Source organism: Tenebrio molitor, chromosome 4 (genome assembly GCF_963966145.1).
Source record: "Tenebrio molitor chromosome 4, icTenMoli1.1, whole genome shotgun sequence".
NCBI classification, from domain to species: domain Eukaryota; kingdom Metazoa; phylum Arthropoda; class Insecta; order Coleoptera; family Tenebrionidae; genus Tenebrio; species Tenebrio molitor.
The window spans coordinates 19,633,058-19,655,124 of NC_091049.1; the positions used below are offsets into that span (position 1 = coordinate 19,633,058).

General features: G+C 35.9%; 1 long non-coding RNA gene across 1 annotated transcript in view; it reads left to right on the forward strand.

Annotated features, from left to right (window-relative positions):
- LOC138128369 (uncharacterized) overlaps window positions 1-18,979 on the forward strand; it is a 131,892-nt gene extending 112,913 nt beyond the window's left edge. The window contains exons 3-4 of the long non-coding RNA XR_011158624.1: window positions 1,857-17,712; window positions 17,772-18,979. This is a non-coding gene — a long non-coding RNA (uncharacterized lncRNA). The remainder of the gene's footprint in view (window positions 1-1,856; window positions 17,713-17,771) is intronic.
- The last annotated feature ends 3,088 nt before the right edge of the window (window positions 18,980-22,067 follow it).

The window sequence follows — 22,067 nt, forward strand, 5'->3', positions numbered from 1 at the left end:
TGACATTCAGGATTCAGGATATCTTACTAGTTACTAGATATTTCCCTTTTTGACCGGTTAAAAATTAACCTATATAATTCTTCTAGATCGATAATCGGGATCTTTTTTACCGACTCGTCATTCATGAAGCCACCACTCCATTTGAAATTGGCGGGAACTTCAAACCAGATGAAAATTCTGTACTAATAGCGGCCGTTCCTGACACAAAAACTGGCATAAATCAAACTTTAACTGTACCCAATCCAGATTTTGTAAGATCACACGGCAAATATAGAGATAGACATGTTGTAATTGTGATAATAAATAAATATTGAAATGACTTTTACTTTTACGGCCGTCGTCAAGGCAACGGCTGCGAAATTCAATTTCGCGGCCTGCTCAAGGCACGCGAAGTGCTCATTTCGCGTACGGTTGCACACAAAAGTACTATTGCTATTCCTTAAACCCTATGAAACAATAGTAGTTTATTTGACGAGTTCTTGTGTAAATTGAGTGCCAAAAAAGCCCAATTGACATACGAACGATTTGAATACAATGTTTTTTAGTTCGACGAACCCCTTAAAGGCTCCAAATCGCTTAAAATCTTTAAAATTAGTTTGACGTTTCGTTTTGACAAGTGGTTTCCTGAATGCGTTATACAGTTCGTCTGATTTTCTGACGTAGACAATGATCGTCACAATGGTAATCTGGAAATCTGATGCGGAATTGATCGAGACAAGGCTCTACAGAGTATGCCCAGACACCATCGTTATCTATACCGTTCATAAAATAAGCCTCTAAAATGAATTTATTTTGTTCGAATTGCATCTTTCACAATCTGTCTACTTGACGTATAATTTTTTTGACGTGCATTGCTAGTCAAGTTCACGATTTTGTAGAGAATTAGCTTTTTTCAAAGGCAACGTGATAACAGACATTTATAAACACGCTGTACCTACTTATTTCTGAGACACGTTGTATACACATAGGTACACATTAAATGTAATGTTTCAAATACCTGTAACATTTTAAATTTCTCTAGTGTTTAAGAATACGTGGGAGGATTCGGGCAATTATTTTGCTTTCCAAGAAAAATTGTGGAATTCCTTTTTTGCCTAGTTTAATAGGTTTGGTGATTCCTTCAATGGAATCTTAGAAAAAAAATGTTTTTAATAAATCTGAAACACACCTATTGTTCAAATATTAATTGAAACATGTTATTAAATTTTTGTTTAGTTTTGACCAAATTTAAATGGAAACAGGTGTATGCAACCAAAAATACTTCCGTGCATCGCAGCATCTGTCGCCTACCATCGTCGCCTTCTTTGCTTTGAATTATTGTTGATCCCACGGTATTATTTCCTTCCAATAGATTGTTTGAGGCTCCCGTGACAGTTTTTAGAACACATTCAGCAGTTTGCTCAAATGTAAGTTGTAATAACAAATAATGTAATTTGTAATTCAAAATTGTCGTCTTCAAATTTAGTTCTTCCGAATTGTAGAGGGCGCTCATTATTTTGTGATTGGCGGCCACGAGGTCACGTCTGTCGTCTGTGGGGTCACAGGTTATCGTTGCACGTGTTACTTGTTTTTGTTTCGGTTCAACGTTCAACTGTTCATGGTTCCAGTCGTGAGAGTGAGGCAATTGAAGTTGTAAGTTTTTCTTTTCATATTTTGTTTGTCATGTTCAGTGTTGATTATATTTTTAATTATAACGGCCATAGTCGCTGACAGACACTAGTTTGTTGGCGCACGTTAAAGATTCGGATTGTGAATGTAAAGCGAGTGGTGCCATTTTTAAGGTTATGTTAACTTTTTGTAAAAGTTTATGAGTAACGTGTATATTATTATATTATTTGTTCTGTTGTATTTTACAGAATAAACTGTGCCTATCAGCGGACCGTGGTGTGTGTTTTTTGAGAGGTGAGTTGTCATTCAAGATGTGGTATTTCGATACCAACAAACAAACAAGGTACTATCTTCGGAAGTCACTAGAGTAGACCTGAAACAATTAGTAACTCACCACTGCATGGTAAGTTTCTAAGCGCTTGATTGTGGCATTCTCAGAGTGTTATAAAACTGTTCAGTAAATGGGTATGTATTTAGCTATGGCTGGTCATTGTTGCAGTAAATATTAGAGCACATTGACAGTGGATGAATGAACATGTTAGTTTCAATGTTTGTAAGAAACGAGTATAGGTTATTCAATGTTTTTAATCACTTGAAGGATTTTTCAGTTTGCTACCCTGCATTTATGTAGTGTGAGATAGGTATACCTGTATTTGATTTTTAAGAATAGGAAAGATTTACCCACTAAAAAGCTTTAAATATGACCGAAACCTTTGTAAACCAATATGTCACATAGACAATTTGCATTTTACAGTCAAGTACAAAGATGAGTTTCCCAACAAAACAGGATATCTATAATTGTTAAATAGAGAACAGCTTCAAAAGCTTCTACAATCTCTCTGATATTTAACTTTACATGTGGTCATGTATAATAAATTATTCATGATTTGACATAGCTGGATATTACTGGATCAGATAAAGGGTAATGTTGTCTTAGTCATACCACTTTTCACTTTCGTATGTTTAGATGTGAAGAAATATTAATTTCTCACTACCGCAATTAATATCCTGCACTGTGTGGTCTTGAAAGACTCTTTTGCGGGCTTAATTAATTCAGAACATCGTAATTAACACTTTGAAAACTGATAAACAATGAAAACTGCAAAGTGATAAGTAGGGTAAGGTTGCCGTAGTCGTACCACTTTTCACTTTTTTGTCATAGTGCCTATAGATATTGAAATAATTGCTTAAAATTTTAGTAGCAAGTACTCTGAAATTTTATCTTTCTAATTCTCCATTGATCATTGAATTATCGCATCTAAGAGGATGCGCATCTTCTTAGAGAAATGAATTTTAATTTGCTATAGTCTATTTTTCAATCAAAGAACCACAACACCGCAATTTACACCCAAAATAGAGCTGACAACAGTGTACACTTTTGAGCTAGGGTGAAAAATCTCATCATATAAAAATTGAGGTTATTAGAGATATTAGTAGCGCAGTAATTTAATAAAGTTAATAACAACTAACAACAACCAATTTGAGAGTTTTATAAATGTCTTACTTTGCGAGACATTTTTAATAACACCTTCAAAAATTAGGGAGGTCCGTTTCAAAACTTCCTTAATCCGCTTTGAACAAAAATGCGCTCTTAATATTACTATACTTGGCGTTCTTCTGTAAATTTTGTCGTGAAAATGCTTCCGATTTTTTTCAAGAGATTCCACTTGCCGAAACTGTTTTATAATGTCTAAGATGTCTTCTTCAATATTAGAAAATATTTTCTCTTGCGATGATCCTCCTCCTGTCTTGTTAGCTTTTAATTATTGTTGCTGATTTTAGTTTTCGTTCGTAGCAAATCTTGCCAAGTCTACTTTTTTTTTTCAATTTTGGCAAATTTTCTAAACTAGACAATAAACTACGTTTCTCCACATTGATGCACCGCTCACCAACGATGCGAGATGTTTCACATTTTCGGTTAATAGTTTTTTTTTTGTTTATTGCTGATTTTGGCTCCGCGTACACTAGTCATTTCGCTAGAATTCACGTTTCTTATGACTGGAAATGTCACTACTAATCACATCCGCCAAGAAAAAGCTGCGCTGCCACATTTGGCAACCGTTATTTATGCGAGTGGTAAAACATGTCATAGCCATAACTACCAAAAATTGAGATTTCCAAAAGCCATAAACTCGTTCGTGAAAATGCTATGTAACGAATGATTTCAAAAATTGACCCCCTGTTCGTTTGATTTAAAGACCAACAAAATTAAAAAATCAATTGGAATAACATCAATAAATGGCAAAGATGTGTTTGATGTGGCAGCAGCAAATTAAGGAAGAACAAGAAAGTGAATTCAGTAATCTAAGAAATATGACGAAATCGGGTTGGCAAAGAACAGGATGAAATTCGTTGGTGTTAATTCTCGAAGTAGATTATAAAGAGAAATCACAAATAAAAATCGTGGAAAGATAATTAATATGAGAAGAAGAAAAGTCAAGAATTTATTTATTGGAAGACGCTGTTAGTAGGAGAACCCCGTGAAACAGAAAACATTTGGACGTGGTGCGTCATAAGTTTAGAAGAAATGGACTCGATGAAATAAAAATAACAACTCTATAATCATTTCAGAAAGGGGTAAAAAAGTTTCACTTTCACATCGAATAGCGGCAACTGTACTCGTATGTCTCAAATCGTGGACAACTTACCCGTCGAGATAACTCTTTCGTTTAACAAACTTCCTCCACAAAGGAATGATTTATCTACAGATGAATACAAGGCCGCTTGCCACGGAAACTGTCCCTTCTTCGAAACCCTTCCACCAACGATCAATCTTTCGTTGTGGGACTCTTGCCGCAAACTTGAAGAAATCGCAACATTTTCAAATTTTAAATTTAATCACCACGTTCTAACCTGGACGACAATCGGGAACGCTTTCTCTCCATTTACCATCGGTGTAAACCGTTGCAGGTCTGGCAAGACGTGAATCCTCATAGAAGGAACCACACCTGAAGTGTGCTACGGTACAGTCGACGGCGTTAGTGCAATTGATCGTCTCTTTGCCCCTCGCGGTACATTTGACCGTCAATATTGAAGTGGAGTATATTGGGTGACATAAAAAAAATCGTATACCTTCTGGCTAAAGCCAAGTGCTAGAAGTTTTCAGGTAGCGCAAGCGCCTCCAACATGACCTAACGACCACTACTAAGTAAGTAGCCGGGACCGACTGATTGGGTGCCATAATAGCCTGCGATCGAAAATAAAAAAAAATCGTGCTTCCGTGATTAATACGGTTCGATTGGCAACACGTAAAAATTTAATTAAACTGTCATCAGATGTCATTACAATAGTAACTGTTATTATTAATTATTGATTATTAAAATGTGCTATTACAATATGTTCACATTAGACCAAAAAATGTTCATTGTGCAGTGTTACTTCAGAAATGGAGAACGACTTGAGAACGGCAAATGGTCCTATTCTCGAGTTTTTGATGAATTTCAACCTTTTTTGCGGATTTTCATGGCACTTACCAACAACTTGCCTTGATAATTTTGTTCTTCCATACCTGAAAAACAACGTCTTCAAAAACAAGCCTGGCACAATTCCCGAATTAATGCAAGTATAGTACTCCCAGAACTCGAACGTTTTATGATAGGCAATATCGTTATGAAGTTAAACAGCTTAACAAAGAATTAGGAAGTAGCCCCAAATAAACAGACCTTTAAGGGTGGGTCTTTACCCTGGGGACTGGATTTAGAAAGAGGGCAGACGGTACCAGGTAGAGGTTGTTTTTGTAAGAGGTACTATGGCGGACAATAAATTTAGGCCGGCAAATTTTTGACATTTCAAAAAAGTCAATGCAAGCGACCATTTATTGTCATTATGACTGATGTGTCAGTTTGTCAAACTGGAGGTTTTCAAGCTGTTTGGCGTTTCCTTCGCCTTTTTCGTAACTTCGTAACAGATCATGACGCACTAGCATAACTGATTTGTAGTAGCACTTCTCTCTGGTGCACGCTTCTTTTCCCAATTTTAATTTTGATTATCGCTGTCACGATGACAAGAATGACAAAAATCGAAAATGGGTTTAGTTGAACATAATGCCAGCTTCACATTTTGATGTCAACTCAATGACAGGCCGGCCTAAATTTATTGTCCGACATAGTACATAGGCGGAGCCAACAACCTGGGCGAAGCTGACGTCATAGTTATGAGCAGTGGCGTAACCAAACTATTTCAATTAATTTTATATTTTTTATTAATTAAAACGTCGTTCTATTCTATTTGTCTTACAGAGAACACTGTTCTAGATCTAGAGTTCAGGTTTCTATTAAGAAATACAATTTTTTATCGTTTATTACAACACAATCTTCAATACAACGCAACAAAATTAAACTTGGGTACCACAACCCACAACTGAAAAACAGGACGCCACTGAATGTACGAACAGCTGATTGATTTAGCAGAGTGTGGCACAAGCGAACCAACGTTGGTTTACTGCGCAACTATACGGTGTGTACCTCTTACAAAAACAACCTCTAGTCTCTCTTGGACGAAGTGCCCCTCTTCTCACTAGGAGGTATCAAATACTAATCCCCTCATTATTGGTACTCCCTATCATAAAACGTTGAGAGTTCTCCGAGTACTATAATTAATAACTGCAATTTAATTGATGTTCCGCCTTTGCGAAGGTCATTTGAAAACATGAAGCGAAGGGTAACATTATGGGGCTCACCGTTGAATAAAGACGCGGGAGTTTTAAATCTCATTATTTTATTGCCCTAGGTGAGATATTAGTTATTTTCATATGAGTAGCGCTGTCAGATCACTTTTCACCTATGAGGCCGAAATTTAAAGCACGAGGCGTCAACCAAGTGATGCAAAAGAGGCCGAATACCTGAAAACTGACAGCGCACGAATATTGAATAACATTTTGCGTGTTCGTTTGGGCAAAGTCTTAAAAAACATTAATTTATTGTGAATTTTGAGGTTATCTTTGACAGATGTCAAGTTAAGTATATAACCGGGGAAGTTTATATATTTAGTTATATACCACTTTCCCGATTATATATCTCAGGAAACGAACACGAACATTCTTTTACAACCGACAGGTCACACATAATTTACTCCTTTATGAAAATCAAGATTCCAACGTTCTCAAAATCATTAACGTAACTTTTAAGACACCTCTGATAATTGAAATCTTAACGAATTGCCAACTGAAATTTTTGGTCACAGCCAACTCAATTTTTTTTTTTTTTCAATCTCACGGTACTTACATAATCAGCATCCAGTTCGTCTAATTTAAAGATCAACAAAATTTGTTTTTTGTATTTGAATTGAATTGGCCCTCTGGATTGCAGTCTCATTACCTTCCGTAAGTAACATCTTTATAATTCCCTTGATGCATAAATAAATATTTCAAATTATTATATCTTATTTTATTATTCATTTATTTAATGTTAAGTACTTACTTGAAAACAAAACTATTTAAAAGTATTTTTAGAAACGTTATCAAAAATTCAGTATTCAAGAAGTAAAGTTCATATTCTGTTGTGATAACTGTTAAACTGGTATTTTATCGGTTTGTTCCACTTACTCTACCACACGATTTATTACGCATCTGTAAAAATTTGATGTAACTCGTGCGACGTATTTTATCATTAACCTCGCCGATCTTTTAGTTCTTCCTGATACTAGTGTTAAGGTTAAAATGTAACTTGCGAGTAAAATAAAACGACAAATTCTCTCTGTCCTCTTTCAGCGTCACAACCGAAGACTCAACTGAGACTTTCCGAGGGCATCTTTTACTCGGATATACAGGGTTATTCACGTAAGATGACGAACCTGACCTGTAAAAATGCAACCCAAAATACAATTTATAAATAAAGCTATCTCGATCCCTGTTACATTATCATAATGCACATGCACATAAAACATAGACAGCTTTTAACGTCAGCCTAATAAATGTCAAGTTCTGACAGAAAAATACCTCTCTCAGCAAAGTAAAATTTAATAACAATAATAAACAATTAAAAAGTAATGGGTAAGTAGGATGATGTCGGTTCATTTTCAAATACTAAATATGAACGAAAAATGTAATGACAGACATACCTTTCAAACTAACAGAATACCTACTTGGATTCCTGATTTAATTTTTAAATACCACAATACAATGGATGCTTTGTAAAATGTCTTTGGGATTGCATTTTTACCTGGTCAGGCCCGTCATTATATGTGAATAACCCTGTATACCAGGCGCCGTAGGCGATTTGGCTGGCGTCGCAAAAGCCATGTATTTCATAAGAAATAGGGGTTAGATTAGGTATAGTTCGTCTAAAGATAAGTGAATTGTACGATGCAATTGTCACATTAACTTTTAGGGTTGTTCACGACAAATCCATCACAACAGATTATTTACCTACCCTGTCATAATTCTTGCAACATGTGCCTGTCTTTGAATTACAGGTCCGTATTCGCTTTTAAAATGAAACAACCAAGACTGAAAGTAATCCACTCCTAAGTTCTTTTACAATACAATAATTGTTTTTATAAATTTAACAATTGGACAAGACAAAATTAATCATGTTCGCCATCACTCTCGCACAGACTAGCATCATCACTGCTGTCACTATCGTCACCCAATAGTTATTTGTGTGTCAAGGCCAAAAATTGCATCTTTTTCGTCCGAGTCTGGGTTTTCTAGTCGAGGCGGAGCCGAGACTTGAAAACAGGGCAGGACAAAAGGCACAAAAGGCATTTTAACTACAATGGTGCAACAAGAAGAAAATAACTAAACACAGTGAAAATGTCTTACTTGCTTTCTTTTCACAAAAAACGAAGAAATGTAAATCTTCGACTTTATGGTCGACATTGTCAATGTTATACAGGTCTCCACGTCCAGATTTTTTCGAAACCAAGTCTTGTTCTGCAGTGTTTGCTTCGTCTGCAATGTCCGGCGGCCTTTTAGTCATCTCTTCGTCAATTTCACTGTTGCTGTCAACTCCGGTCAACGTTCATTTTCTTATTTTTTCGCCAAATAACCACAACCAGAGATAAACAATACAACACTTGCAAATAAAACAATTTGGTTAGGTAAATTTAACTCTCAAATATTCGTTTCTTTTCAGTCGGTTTACTTCGTTTTGTCGGTTTCGTTGTTAACTTACTAAACAGACCAACAGATGGCACCACAGTCCATGCCCTGAAAAGCATGCCCCGAAAAGTGCGTCCGAAAAAGATTTACTTCTTGTCCGCATGGGAGTACGTAAAATTACCTTTTTTATTAAGGGTGCCTAAAAATTTAATTATTAATTCTTTAACTGGCACGATAATCATCTTCAACTTCTATCACATGCCGTTCACAATTAGCCCATTTTGTGTCGTCTATTTTTGACACTTCTTTTATTAAATCTATCGTCTGTTCACTAAATTTATGATTTCTATTGTTCCTTCTTAAATTGCCTTTTAGTTGTGCCCATATCATCATAATCGGGTTGAAAATGCAATGGTACGGTGGAAGACGAAGTACCACATGACCCCAATTAGTCGCTTCTTTATCAGCTTCATATTGTTTCGCAAATGTTTTCGTTTTTAAAACTTCGAGAAGCTCTTTTTTTGTATAATTCTCTTCGAAGTACAAATAATTTTTTTCCCAAAATTCCATTATTTCTATTTCTCTACTGCCTGTATTTGGTATTTTAAATTTTTGAACTGAGTGATAGCTGGCGTTGTCTATTATGATGACACTATTTTCCGGTGAGTTAGGTAGTAATTTTGTTCGGAACCACTCCATAAAAATTTCATTACACATCATCGTGATAATCTAATGAAGAATGTTTTATTTTTGCACTTAATAGTAAACCGTTGTTTATCCATCCATTTCGCGATCCGGCATGCAGAATAATAATGCGCTCTCCTTTTCCTACAGGTACATGTAGGACACATTTTTTTTATTTGTCCACCCTAGCTTTCTTACCGGTGTCGTAAGAATGAAACCACGTTTCTAATATCCAGAGATATTAGTTAATATGCATATTAACTAAAATCTCTGGGTATTGTGCATAAAACCCAGAGATTTCAGTGTTTATGAACAATGTTAATGTATGCATGTATCGACGATTCAACCGAAACTAAACTCGGGAATAACACTGTGGTTTTCCCCAACATTATGCCTATTTTTATGTTGTTTAATGATGTGATATAGCTCAGGTTTAGAAAGATTTGTATCCGTTTGAATCTGATTTTCTTCTAATCAGAACAGCATCTCTGCTTTACGTGTGGTGGAAGTCAGTTCTTTTATTTCTCTAGTATTGTGGTAAGGTGTATTATCAACGACTAAAATAGAATTTGGGGGAAGATTCGGAATAAGTTGCGATTTCAACCATGTCTGAAAATTTTCCCAATTCATGTCATCGTGATATTCCCTAAATTTTTTGCTATGTAAGATAAAAATCAGTATGTACTGTTGTATGTTATAACTAAATAACGTATTTGCTAGATGTAAATGTCAAGAGTCCATTTTCTACAAAACCTGATTTTCAGCGTGGACAATAATTAATTGCTTCTTCTTTGCAATGTAAGTTTAGGAAGTCCCTTATGGCTCCCATCAGTCACGCCAATATTGCATAAGTTTATTTAAATATTCAATTCTTTTCAAACGTGCATCATGGGTTTCTATTAGAATTTTTTTGACCTTCTGTCGCTGATATTTTTAAAGTATGTATTACTATAATGTTACCAAGCATTGTTGGTCACCTTTTTTCAACTACGTGAAAATCATAAAACATGTTGCAAATAGTGTGTTCCAAACTTTTGTCTACCTGAGTAACTCGGCCTTGCGGCTTTGCTTTTTTAGGTGTTGAATTTTATAACAAAGCGAACAACGTAATCAAAATAACTGTCCGAGTGATTTCTATAATAGATTGTATAGTCTGTATTTTTTTCCATTTGGTGAAGTCAAGTATATTTTCCATAAATATGTAATGGACTGCTGTATTTACGAGTATCACCACATTAGCCTCGACCCATTTTCTTTAATGTAAACATTCGTCTCTGTTGAAACTGACGAAATTCTATTAAAGTTATTTTCATATCCATTTTATCTAAAATAAAAAGTAACTACTAACTAGGTGTTCTCAGTGTTGCTCCAGCTAGGTAATGCAACTAGTACAGTTTGAGTACTAGATTTCAAATTTACTAGATTCAGTTGTGCTTCATTTTTAGTGTGTTTTACGTTACACAGTTTCTGTATTAACCTCATATGAGGACAGTGTAATAATATTAGCACTGTTAAAGAAACTGATAAATCTATGTTTTTAATATAGAGTAGAGTTATTTATACATACACCACCATCTACCTATTCTAGTTTTTCGGACACCCAAGGCGATTCCATTATCGCAGGTGTAACATTTAGAAGGTTCTAATTAATAAAATATTTTTTTTTAATGAGGTTATTCTTTGAAGGGCTACATTTTAACCTGTTCTCTTTTGATTTGTGTGAAAGAATTTCAATGATAACAGGGAGTAACAGGAAAAAGTGCATTTATTTTAACTGGTAATAGGACTCCTCAACCACATAGATCAACATTTCTAAATTTTTTTTTTTTTTTTTCTAAAACAAATTCTGAAGGGTTTTAAAAATCAATCTAAATTTACTACTTCCTATAAGACGTCTCAAAACAGTAGAATTATGACCTCATAATGTATCGGTTGTGGATAAACATTATTTACTGATTACTAAATATTACACGTCGTGACAATTTTTTCCTAATTAAGCTTTTGTGCAGCTGCTAATTTTTCTTAGCAGCCTCATGATGGAGCCGTATTTTTAAATGACTTCCACAAATTTCTTTTATCAGTCGCAATACATGATCCTCAACGTCAAGTGTTGTGTCGAAATGATGCTGCTGGAGTTTGCCTAGGGGTTTTATAGATCGGTACGCCAACCACATCCGTCAATTCTTTAATGTATTTTAACGAGTAATTCACAAAAGGCAACCATGTATCTTTCGTCTCAACACGTAATGGACCTTTTGTGCCCATTGCTATTGGGTTTCACGAATTGCCGATGTCAAAAAGTCTGTCAATTTGCTTTATAAATTCAATTGTGCCTCCTGCCCCTTGAAACTCGGGCAACTTCACATCATTCATGCAAAAGTCAAGTGCGTCAGCTACACTGCGGCCTAAGGTTTGGGCTACCAAGTTTATCTTCATGATTTGTTTTTTAAAATTGACATGTTTCTGTGTTAGCGTATTTCCAGCTCGCAAACCAGTTGTTTGTTGCAATTCATGCAGTAAGATTATGTACTTATAGTCTATAATTTCTCCTTTTCCATTCTTCAAACACTGTTAAAATTCCCATGCATTGCGCACAAGTTGCAACATGTGGCAAATATCAAGGATGATGTTAATTTCCAGTGGAAATTCAGGGTGTTTAAACCATGGTTGTGGCTGTTCCAAGTCCATATTCCCACCTAAAACTTTGAAGATGGTTAAATGGCAAGATGGTCCATCACAGGTTAGTGAAATAATTTTTACATCAACTTCACTTAATTTACTTACACATAATGTCACTAAATTCGCATTTTCTTCCCCTGTTAAACTGTTTATAAAAAAAATAACCCACTGGCACTTTCCAGTTGCTATTAAGACATACCACCATAAATACTAGGGCTGAAGAAGCTGGTGGTAAATCTTCATTGGTAATTTCAGTTCCCATATCAACATAAGCAGAGAATTGTTTGTCATCAAATTCAATTGCTTTCCTGATTGACATTTCGTCAAGCATTAAACTGCAGATTACTTCTTTTCCTGCTGAATGCACTTGTAACAACTATCTGGTTTAGGGCTTCAAAACCGTCCTCTGTAAAGCCTGGTTTACCATCAACAGAACTGTACCATTGTCGTATAGTTGCCGGATGTGCTAATGCTAAAGCAAATGTTTTCCTAACATAATTATATGCTTTATGACCTTAGTTCAGGTGGATATTTTTCTCGGCTTATTTTGTCATTATTCCCGAGCATTCTCCTGATTAGTGACATCGGAATTCCCGAAAAATGTTGTTCCAGAATGTCTGCTGCATTATGAGAAAGATATAACTCTTTTTGTCATTGTACAAGCCATTATTGTATTACGCAGTGGCGGCTCGTGAGGTCTGGGTGAGGTGAGGCCGAGCGTGAGGCGCATATTTTTGTTTGCTCTATAAAAGATCTGATTGGCGCAGATGTTTCCACGTCACCTCGGAGGTAATCTGCTCAACGCGTTGACCTATTGTAAGGGGGTCATCGCCATTACAGCCCTACTCCCAAAATAAATAAATCTCTTTACTCTAACAAAACGAAAAAAGTAAACTAACAAATGTGTAATAATAAAACAACAAACAAAACTAAAAGTTAAGTATTTCTTAAATTAAAATTATTTCTTATAAATTTCTTTCAAATTAGCAAATTTATCAATAATATCGTCATAAAATTTTGGATTTTTGGAAAGCTCAGTCAGCAATTCCTTCTCAATAGACAAAGTAGCTAGTTCGCTGAGTCGTTCCTGACACATAGAGTTCCTTAAATAAGTTTTAATCCTCTTTAAGCAAGAAAAATTTCTTTCCGCTGACACTTGTTGCTGGAATTGTTAAAATCAGTGACAGAAGCTTTTGGGTTTCCTTAAAAATATTTTTAAATTCAGAATCAATCAACTATAACATTTTAATTATATTTAAATTGAAAAACTGAACATCTCGATACAGAACGGACAATTCGTTGTTGAGCCTGTTTATATCAAATATACGAGGATTAATATTATCTAGTTCTCTTAATAATGATGAAGCAAATTCTTTACTGTATTCTGAAAATCGGGACGAATCCACCAAAGATAAAAAACTTAATTTTTGTAAATCTTGAAATACCTATTTGCAATATTTCATAAAACAAAATTTTATAATTAGTAAATATTTCATTCTCGTTTGACGTAATACCACGTTTTGACGATAAACTAGTTAAATTTTTAGCAGTATTAAAAATTGTTCTAAATATTTCTTCATTTCGCAAAGAATTAGGCCGAGTTACAGCGTCATTGATACGATCTTGACAATGTGAAATATTCAAGCTTTTAGACTGCAAAATTTGAAATAATAGATCAGTAATAGAAAGTATATCGCGAAAAATAAATGTTAATAATGCAAATTAAAAGTCGGAATTTTTTTTTAAATGACTTTTGGCCATGCAAATCGAATCTCGTCCAGATGTAGGATAAATAAAATTAAAAATTTGTTACACAGTGTAGGACTGGTTTTACAAATCTATGAGGGGCATGATGACCAACTCAATATATCGGGACCAATGCCTTAACGTGACTTCCGAATCACGAGACAGAATATAGCCTTTTTTATTTTAAATTTCGCCCTGGGTCGGAATCGAACCCGCGACCCTCGCGTCCCTAAGCCGAAACGGATTCCCTTAGGCTATATTCTTGATTTCTTCAAATTCTTCATTAATGAAATTCCATTCGTCTGCCACTAAGTGAACAATTTTAGATCTTGTGCACCAACGTGTTTCAACGGCTCTAGGCACGCGTTTTCCATGAATATTATTTAAAATGAATGTTCGCTTTGGAGATTGATGGAAAAAAGCAGGAATACCCAAAAGTGTCGCGAAATAAATCCTGCATTTGGAAATACAATTTGTACCTTGCTGTAAAACTAAATTTAAGCGATGGGCACAACAGTGAGTAAAGAGGGCTAAAGGACTTAAAGGGTCTTTCAAAATTTCAAAAAAGTGATTCAGCGGAACGATCTGCATTGACATCAAAGAAACCCAAAAAACGTTCCTGGACTTTGGCTTCTGAACCGACAAATCTTATTGTGAGAGTACATTGTGAACGTTCTGTTATATCAGTGGTATCATCGGCAATAACAGAAAAAAAAATAGCATTTGAAATTTCATTATAAATAAATTCTTTCAAATATTGACTTACACAAAAAATTAATTCGTTTTGAATCGTTTTCGATTGGCCAGTAAAAATGTTGGACAATTTCGAGGCATGTTCTGCCAACTCGACATTACGCTTAATTAAACATTGAAAAATTTCACGAAAATTACCCTGATTTACTGATATTTCTGTTTCATCATGGCCCCGAAATGCTAATTCCTGTTTACCAAGAAGTAGAGTAACATCTATTAAATACGTTGCCAAAAGTCTATTTTTTCTAACATTCTCTTATATAAAATTTTGTTTACGTTGGCGTGCTCTTGCAAAGCATCAGCGACACTAGCCAAGATTTGTCGTTTTTCGATCTCAGAACGACGAGAAAATGGAACATTTAACAACGGCATAACTAAATCAAATTGGGGATTCATGTTTGTTATGTTACCTTACCAAAAATGAAAATGTGCACGGCAAATGACACAAAGATGACCAGCACAGAACAAGAGCAGAACTAATTATTATTCAAACTGTTACTGAATTATATTAGTTGGCGCGAAGGCGCTGCGTCGCGACGGCCCACTGGTGTAATAAACTGGCATGATCTTTACGTCATTTTTGGGGATGATTTCCTATTCGTTAAAAGTCGCGCGTTAAAAAATATGGTGTAGCTCAATGCATGCAGCCAAAATTGCTAAATTTCCATCCGTTCAATTTTGAACCACGTTCAGCGCTATTTTGACGTTGTACGAAAACGGTTTAATTGTGAACTTGAGTTTAACTTGAAGATTTGATGAACGGTTGTTCGAGTCGGTTTAACGCCAGTTCAATAGATCGTGGGTGTTAAAGTACTGCGAGGGAACGGTGATGGAAAACGTTCAGTATCTTGGCGAATTAACCCACGACGACGATTTCTTCGAACTCTATCAGTTAGTGCAACATCCTAGAGAACGACAGGTGTATAGAGTCCGTGAAAATCATTTTACGAAATGGAGAGATGTAGAGTTTAAAGAAAGATTTAGGTTATCTAAAGAAGTGGTGCAGTTTGTGATAGAAAGAAGTATCCGAGATAATCTCGTCCCAAACTGAAGGGTATAAAATAATTATAATAACACAAAAGCAAACTAAAAATAATATTATAACTTACACTGCAAATTTTGTTCAATAAAAGTAGATTCCACTGGAACTGCTTCAGTTGGGACCTCTACTATTACAATGTTTTTGTAATTAATATTAGGGAAATATACATTTCATTTATTATACTCACCAACTTCTTCACAATCATCATCAAATTCTGAAGGAAAGCCAGTTAATTGTTTTCCAATTATTTCTTTTATATTCACATCAACTTCAGTCATGTGAAAATGTTCTTCAGGACCACCTCCAGTTCCAAATTTTGATGCTTTTTCATCAGCAAATTTCTGTTTGGTCCTCTTTTTTAAATTTTCATACTTGCTGCGTAAAACTTTAGGGTCTCTATATGTGTCTCCAGAAATTCTTTTAACAGATCTATCCAGGCTTGCACTTTAATTTTGTTGGTGTTAGTGTCTGATTTTTTGCACTCTATTTTATTTTTATATTTGCGCACTAGTTCTACTAATAGAGTTTCTTCTCTTTGAAAATGTGTTGGATATAGCATACTTTCTTTCATCCTTGGACACAGTTTCAATGTATCAGATTTATCCATCACAGACTTTTTGTACGGGCTGTATTGAAACAGAATTAAAGGGCAGATTATATTGCCTGACAATTGACTCTTCTAGCTCAAATATGTTACCGTCAGTTAAAGCACCGCAGATATTTTTAAATATGTGCACAGGATCTGACGATATATACAGCTTTTGATTGCTCAGCTCATCACATGGATGTGGTGTATAGTTCTTAATTTGAGAATATTTACCAGCAGTAATACCAAATAACCTCCAGACACTTCTGTTTTGGGGTCTCATAGCTGACACCACAGCTTTTATCGTAATGCCCATTGTAAATGCTTTTTTAATAATGAACGTTATTTTGTCACGCATTTCAGTAGCAGAATATGATGAAGCAGTAAACTCATATGCAATAGTCACAAACGTCAAACCAAACGTCAAAGTCAAAACTGTCAAACCGTGTCAAACGGCCATTTTGGCTCCATTATCAGTTTGTCTTTGTCTAACACACGGGCCTAATGAATCGCGTTACTTTGTATATCTAGGGACTTTATATTTGAATATGTCCCGTTGCACTGGAAGCGCTGGATTTAAAATTTATCCTCTCTTCTTGTTAGGATTTACAAGTTTGAAAATATATTAAATTATAAAATAATTGTAATATCAAAAACAAATCTGCAAAATACTAATTCTTAAAAATAAATTTTTATTTAAATTCATGCTTAAATGAGGATGAGGCGCGGGTTGCCTCACCTGACAAGCCGCCATCCAAATGTTGTTTTTAGCAACAGAGTCTTTATAACTTCTGCTGCTAACTTGATATAAAGCAGGAAATTGTTTAATTAAATCTCACTTTTGTAGAAAACTTTCGGCTCATTGTTCACACTATATGGTCAAGTCAGCTCAAGTCAACGACTGCGTCCAGATCAAGTCGAAACTGATTACGACGTACACCATCCAACTCATACGCCAACAATACGTTCAGTTGAACTTTTTCTAAGAAAACGCTTCCATCAGTATCAACTGATTGGATTTACGCGGTTGTACGCGGCGCATGACTTACGGTGAGTTGTGTGCGGCGTACTTCTCTAAAAGCTAGTTTACACTATATGCGTTTTCAAGACTTTTCATGTGATAAAATCATTTTAAAACTCATGCACTTTGGGATTCTGTATAAGTTGATGTTTAGACTAGCTGTTTTTCTTTAAGACAGGCGTCAGCTACAGCTGTCAATAAAGCGAGGTTATAGTTAAAGATATACATTTTTCCGAATTTGTAAAATGAATACTTACCACAAGCAGCAGATCAAGATTTATGTAAATTTGCTTTTATTGTTATTTCAACGAAAAAAGCATTTATTACAAAGAAGGAAACGTAAAGTGCGCAGAATATGGGCAAGAAAATGGAGAAATGAAAACCGGGGGATATCACATTTAGTTTTTAATGAACTGGAATATGAAGATCCAGCCAGTTTCAAGAATTTCACTAGAATGTCTGTAGCAACTTTTCATGAGTTGCTATTAAAAGTGGCACCAATAATCAAAAAACAAGATACGGTGTTAACGAGAAACAGTTCCTGCAAAACGAAGGTAATTTATTATCGTTTAAAATTCTACAAATGCATGTATTATCCATGTATTACATACAGGTTACTATTAGCCTTGAGATTCCTTGCCACTGGAGAGAGCTATACAAGTCTACAGTACGTTTTTCGGATATCTGTTCCTAGTATTTGCAACATTGTATAGTTTGTCCAGCGAGAGATTGGTTGACATAAAAATCACTAAATTCTACTACAGAAAGTGGTAACCTAGCGCACGTAAAATTTGAAATATATCCTTCCAGCAGGAACATTTTTTGCCCTGAAATTATGCTCTAATGAATGTATTCTAGTGCATTTTGTAGTGTTGGGTTACAAGTCTAGAATTTAAAATCTCCCAATCTCTCGCTGGACGAACTTTACCACATACTGTAAATGCAATTTATACAGATGAATTTTTAAAGGTTTGTAAAGTGTACTGTGTCAAAACCATTCCTAAAAGGAGTTTCAGCTTCCCAGAACAACAAAAGAGTGGAAAGACATTTCAAATGGTTTTTGTCAATTGTGGAACTTTCCAAACTGTTTAGAAGCTTTAGGTAAGATTTAATAATGTAAAAAATATTTGCTGCAATGGCCGAGTAAGCGATGGTGGTGTTTATAACAATTCCACATTATCGTCAGCAATTGAACAAAATTTGTTAAATTTCCCAGACGCTGAGTGTTTGCCCAAAAGCAATGTCAATGTTCCTTATGTTATAGTGGCAGATGACGCTTTCCGATTATCCACTAAATTAATGAAACCTTAGGGACAAAGAAGTTCAACAAAAGAGAAAGTTTTCAATTATAGATTAGGCCGAGCAAGACGAGTGGTGGAAAATGCCTTTGGCATTTTAGCCAATCGTTTTCAATTACTGCAGAAAGATATAAATTTATCTGTGGCCAAAGTACAGAACATCACACTGACTTGTTGTGTGTTACATAATTTTATAAAAAGAAGAGATGGTAAGCGTTATTTGTATGGTATGGATCAGGCACCACAGCACAGGGTAGTTGGAGAGAAGAAGTATTCATAACAGGGCTTGAAAGATGTAAAGTTAACAGAAACGCAGAAGAACCAATTGCAATCCGCCCGACATTCTTCAATGAAATAGGAGTTGTTCCATGGCAACGGGAAGCTATTAAAAAGTTTAACTTCTAAAATCTCTATTCCATTTCACTAATACACTTTCATATTAAATTAACTTACATGTATGTATTATCTACAATTATGCCAGCTTTTCTTTTTGCAATAAACTCTTTTTTTCCTTTATACAAAATATTATTGATTTCATGCTTCGCATCAGCTATGATTTCTTCATCATTAATGTTGTTCAGTTCAGTGAAGATGTAATCACTGAAGGCACGATTGGCTAACTGGGCTGGAGGCTGATTTAGTGTATCTTGCAGGTTCTGCAAGGTCTCCACAGTCTGCTTCAGTATGGGATCCTCATCAGTTGTTGTCATGGTCTTCCTTTTTTTTCGGGAAGGAGTCTCTATAACATCTGGTATATTTACAAGGTCACCACTGAAAGATGTGTTGTCATTGTCCTCTTCCTGGGAATAACGTTACTGACTCTTAAAAGTAACATTTTACTGCATAATTTAACGATATTAAATTAACTCAATCATACTTCAAACGTATCCAGCGAACTTTGTCCTTTTCGTGCCATTACGAGGGCGGGGTGAATTATTCCGGGCCTGAACAGGAAGACACAATTGTTTTGGGTTGATTTGTATTTATTTCTCAACATAGTCTCCATTTAACTCTATACACTTGTTCCAACGATGCTCTAAGGCCGTTATGCCAGACTGGTAGGTCGATTTGTCGAGGTCCGCAAAATAGTCATTTACAGCATTGATAACTTCATTATCGTTCGCAAATCTCTTTCCACCGAGCCACTTTTTCAGATTTGGGAATAGATGGAAGTCGCACGGGGCTAAGTCTGGTGAGTATGGTGGGTGGCGAAGCAATTCAAACTTTAATTGGTGAATTTTGGACATCGCAATGTGTGACGTGTGCACTGGTGCATTGTCTTGATGAAACAGCACTTTTTTTTCGCTAGATGGGGCCGTTTTCTCTTAATTTCTTCGTTCAACTTTTCCAACAAGTTAGCATAATATACCCCAGTGATCGTTTTTCCCTTTTGGAGGTAATCAATAAAGATTATCCCACGTGCATCCCAAAAAACAGTCGCCATAACCTTGCTAGCCGATGCAACTGTCTTTGCTTTCTTTGGAGCTGGTTCCCCTTTTACTGTCCATTGTTTAGATTGTTGTTTGGTCTCAGGAGTGTAATGATGGACCCAAGTCTCATCAACAGTAATAAATCGACGTAAAGATTCGGTCGGATTGCTCTTATAAAGTGCCAAACAATCGGTTGAAACGTCCTGCCGACATTGTTTTTGAACAGGTGTCAACAAACGCGGCACCCATCTTGAGCAAAGCTTTTTCATTGTTAAATGTTCGTGTAAAATATTTCGCACACGTTCCGTTGAAATGCTTACAGTTTCTGCTATTTCCCTCACTTTCACTCTGCGGTCTGTCAAAACGATTTTGTGGACTTTTTCTGTCATCTCTGCCGTAGTCACCTCAATCGGCCGTCCACTGCGTGGTTCATCATTGGTGCTCTTTCGACCCATTTTAAATTCAGCTACCCACCGTTTAACCGTTGTATTTAATGGAGAAGAGTCGCCTAATGTTGAATCTAGCTCCTTTTTAATATCGGTTGCAGTTAAGCCTTTCAAAAAAAAATATTTAATCACCGCACGGATTTCAAACTTTTCCATTTTACTGAAATTGCTTGAGGCGTTTATTTTGACGGACTGTTGTCCAGGCAATAAACAACACATTGACTTGAAATTTCTAAGGTAACCTGATAAAGGATGAAATCATGCAAAGCCTTCATAATATTTAGCATAATGGCTCAGTATCGATATGAGGCCCGGAATTTATCACCCCGCCCTCGTATATGCGAAGACGAGAAGTTTAAACGGCTAAACCACCACGCTGAGGGTTCATACATGTCCTTTTCGGACATACCGCTGTGGGTGCCCTTTTTTATTTTCGCACACTTGTGGCTGTATTGCGAACGCAAATTAGTAATTTTTTTTTTTTACTTATTCAACTGTTATATGGGGTACACGTAATTTTAATTCATACCGAATCTGATATATAAAAATGTTGATGAATTTTTCCTCTAATTCTAAGATGCCAGACTCCGGGGAAAACATATGATCGGAACGGATAGAATGTCATACACATTTGCCGAAGTATAGGATTGATCATAATCATGAGTAAATGTTGGTCTTCTCGATGATGTTGGCCATTGATTGTGCACGAACAATGATGCTTCAGCTAACTGTGTAGCATGTTCAATTTCATATCGCGGTACAGGATTAATTATTTCTACTTTTAATTTTGCCTTCTGGAACTGGTTGCTGCGGTGTCTTAATTCACGAAGAAAAGCAGTTCTTTCAATTCACCCTTGTTTGATTTCATTGAGAACCAATAAATGTCTATCTAGTGTAGGGCGGTCCCTTTCTGTTTGTCGGAGACTCATTTGCTTGTCTGGCATTTCGAACTGAACCTTGTAATTCTTTCGAATGCTCGTCTTCCTGGGTATTCTGTGTCTCTGGTGTTTCGTGCGCTGCATGTGTGTCCTGTGCTTGTTTGCTGGGAATAGTCAACTTTTTGTGACACAATACTATCTTCAATACCATTTTGACAGTCAACATCGGGATCTATGATGCTGGTGTTTTCGTTCCTGCAACTGATTGTTCTAAATTCTAAAATAATGATTGATAATTGCAAAAATAGATAAAAAACGGAAGTACACCCTCATGGCGCTCGACCTACCGAGTCTCACAAAGCGATCTAAGCATATATCCCAACCCAAGCTGCTCATGAGAATTCTCCGTTTCGGATGAGATTTAAAAAAGCGATTACTTCCTTCATAACTGCAACAGCACCCCGGATAGCAGGCACCTTGGAGCTACGTGAAATAGAATTGTTCAGCTGGTGGCCATAGCATGATGTCTTGACAGCGTTTTTGACCTCCTCTTGAACCTCAGTAGCAGCACTTCGAACTTCGGAAAGCACATCCATCTGTTCCGATCCCAACACAACGTTCCAATGGAAATTTCAGCGTTTTCTTCAGTTGAGAAAGGACAATCTGGGCAATGACCTTACTGGTCAAAGACAACTCCCTAGGTGTGAAGATTCCGTCCTACGTCTCTTCGGCACTAAGCAGTTTTCTGGCTTCTTTCCAATCTTCTTCATCCGATTGGTAGTCATTTTTATCCTCGCGAATACTACTATCATGCACATATCTTAAGGTAAGGCTCAGCTGGGATAGCTGAGATACAT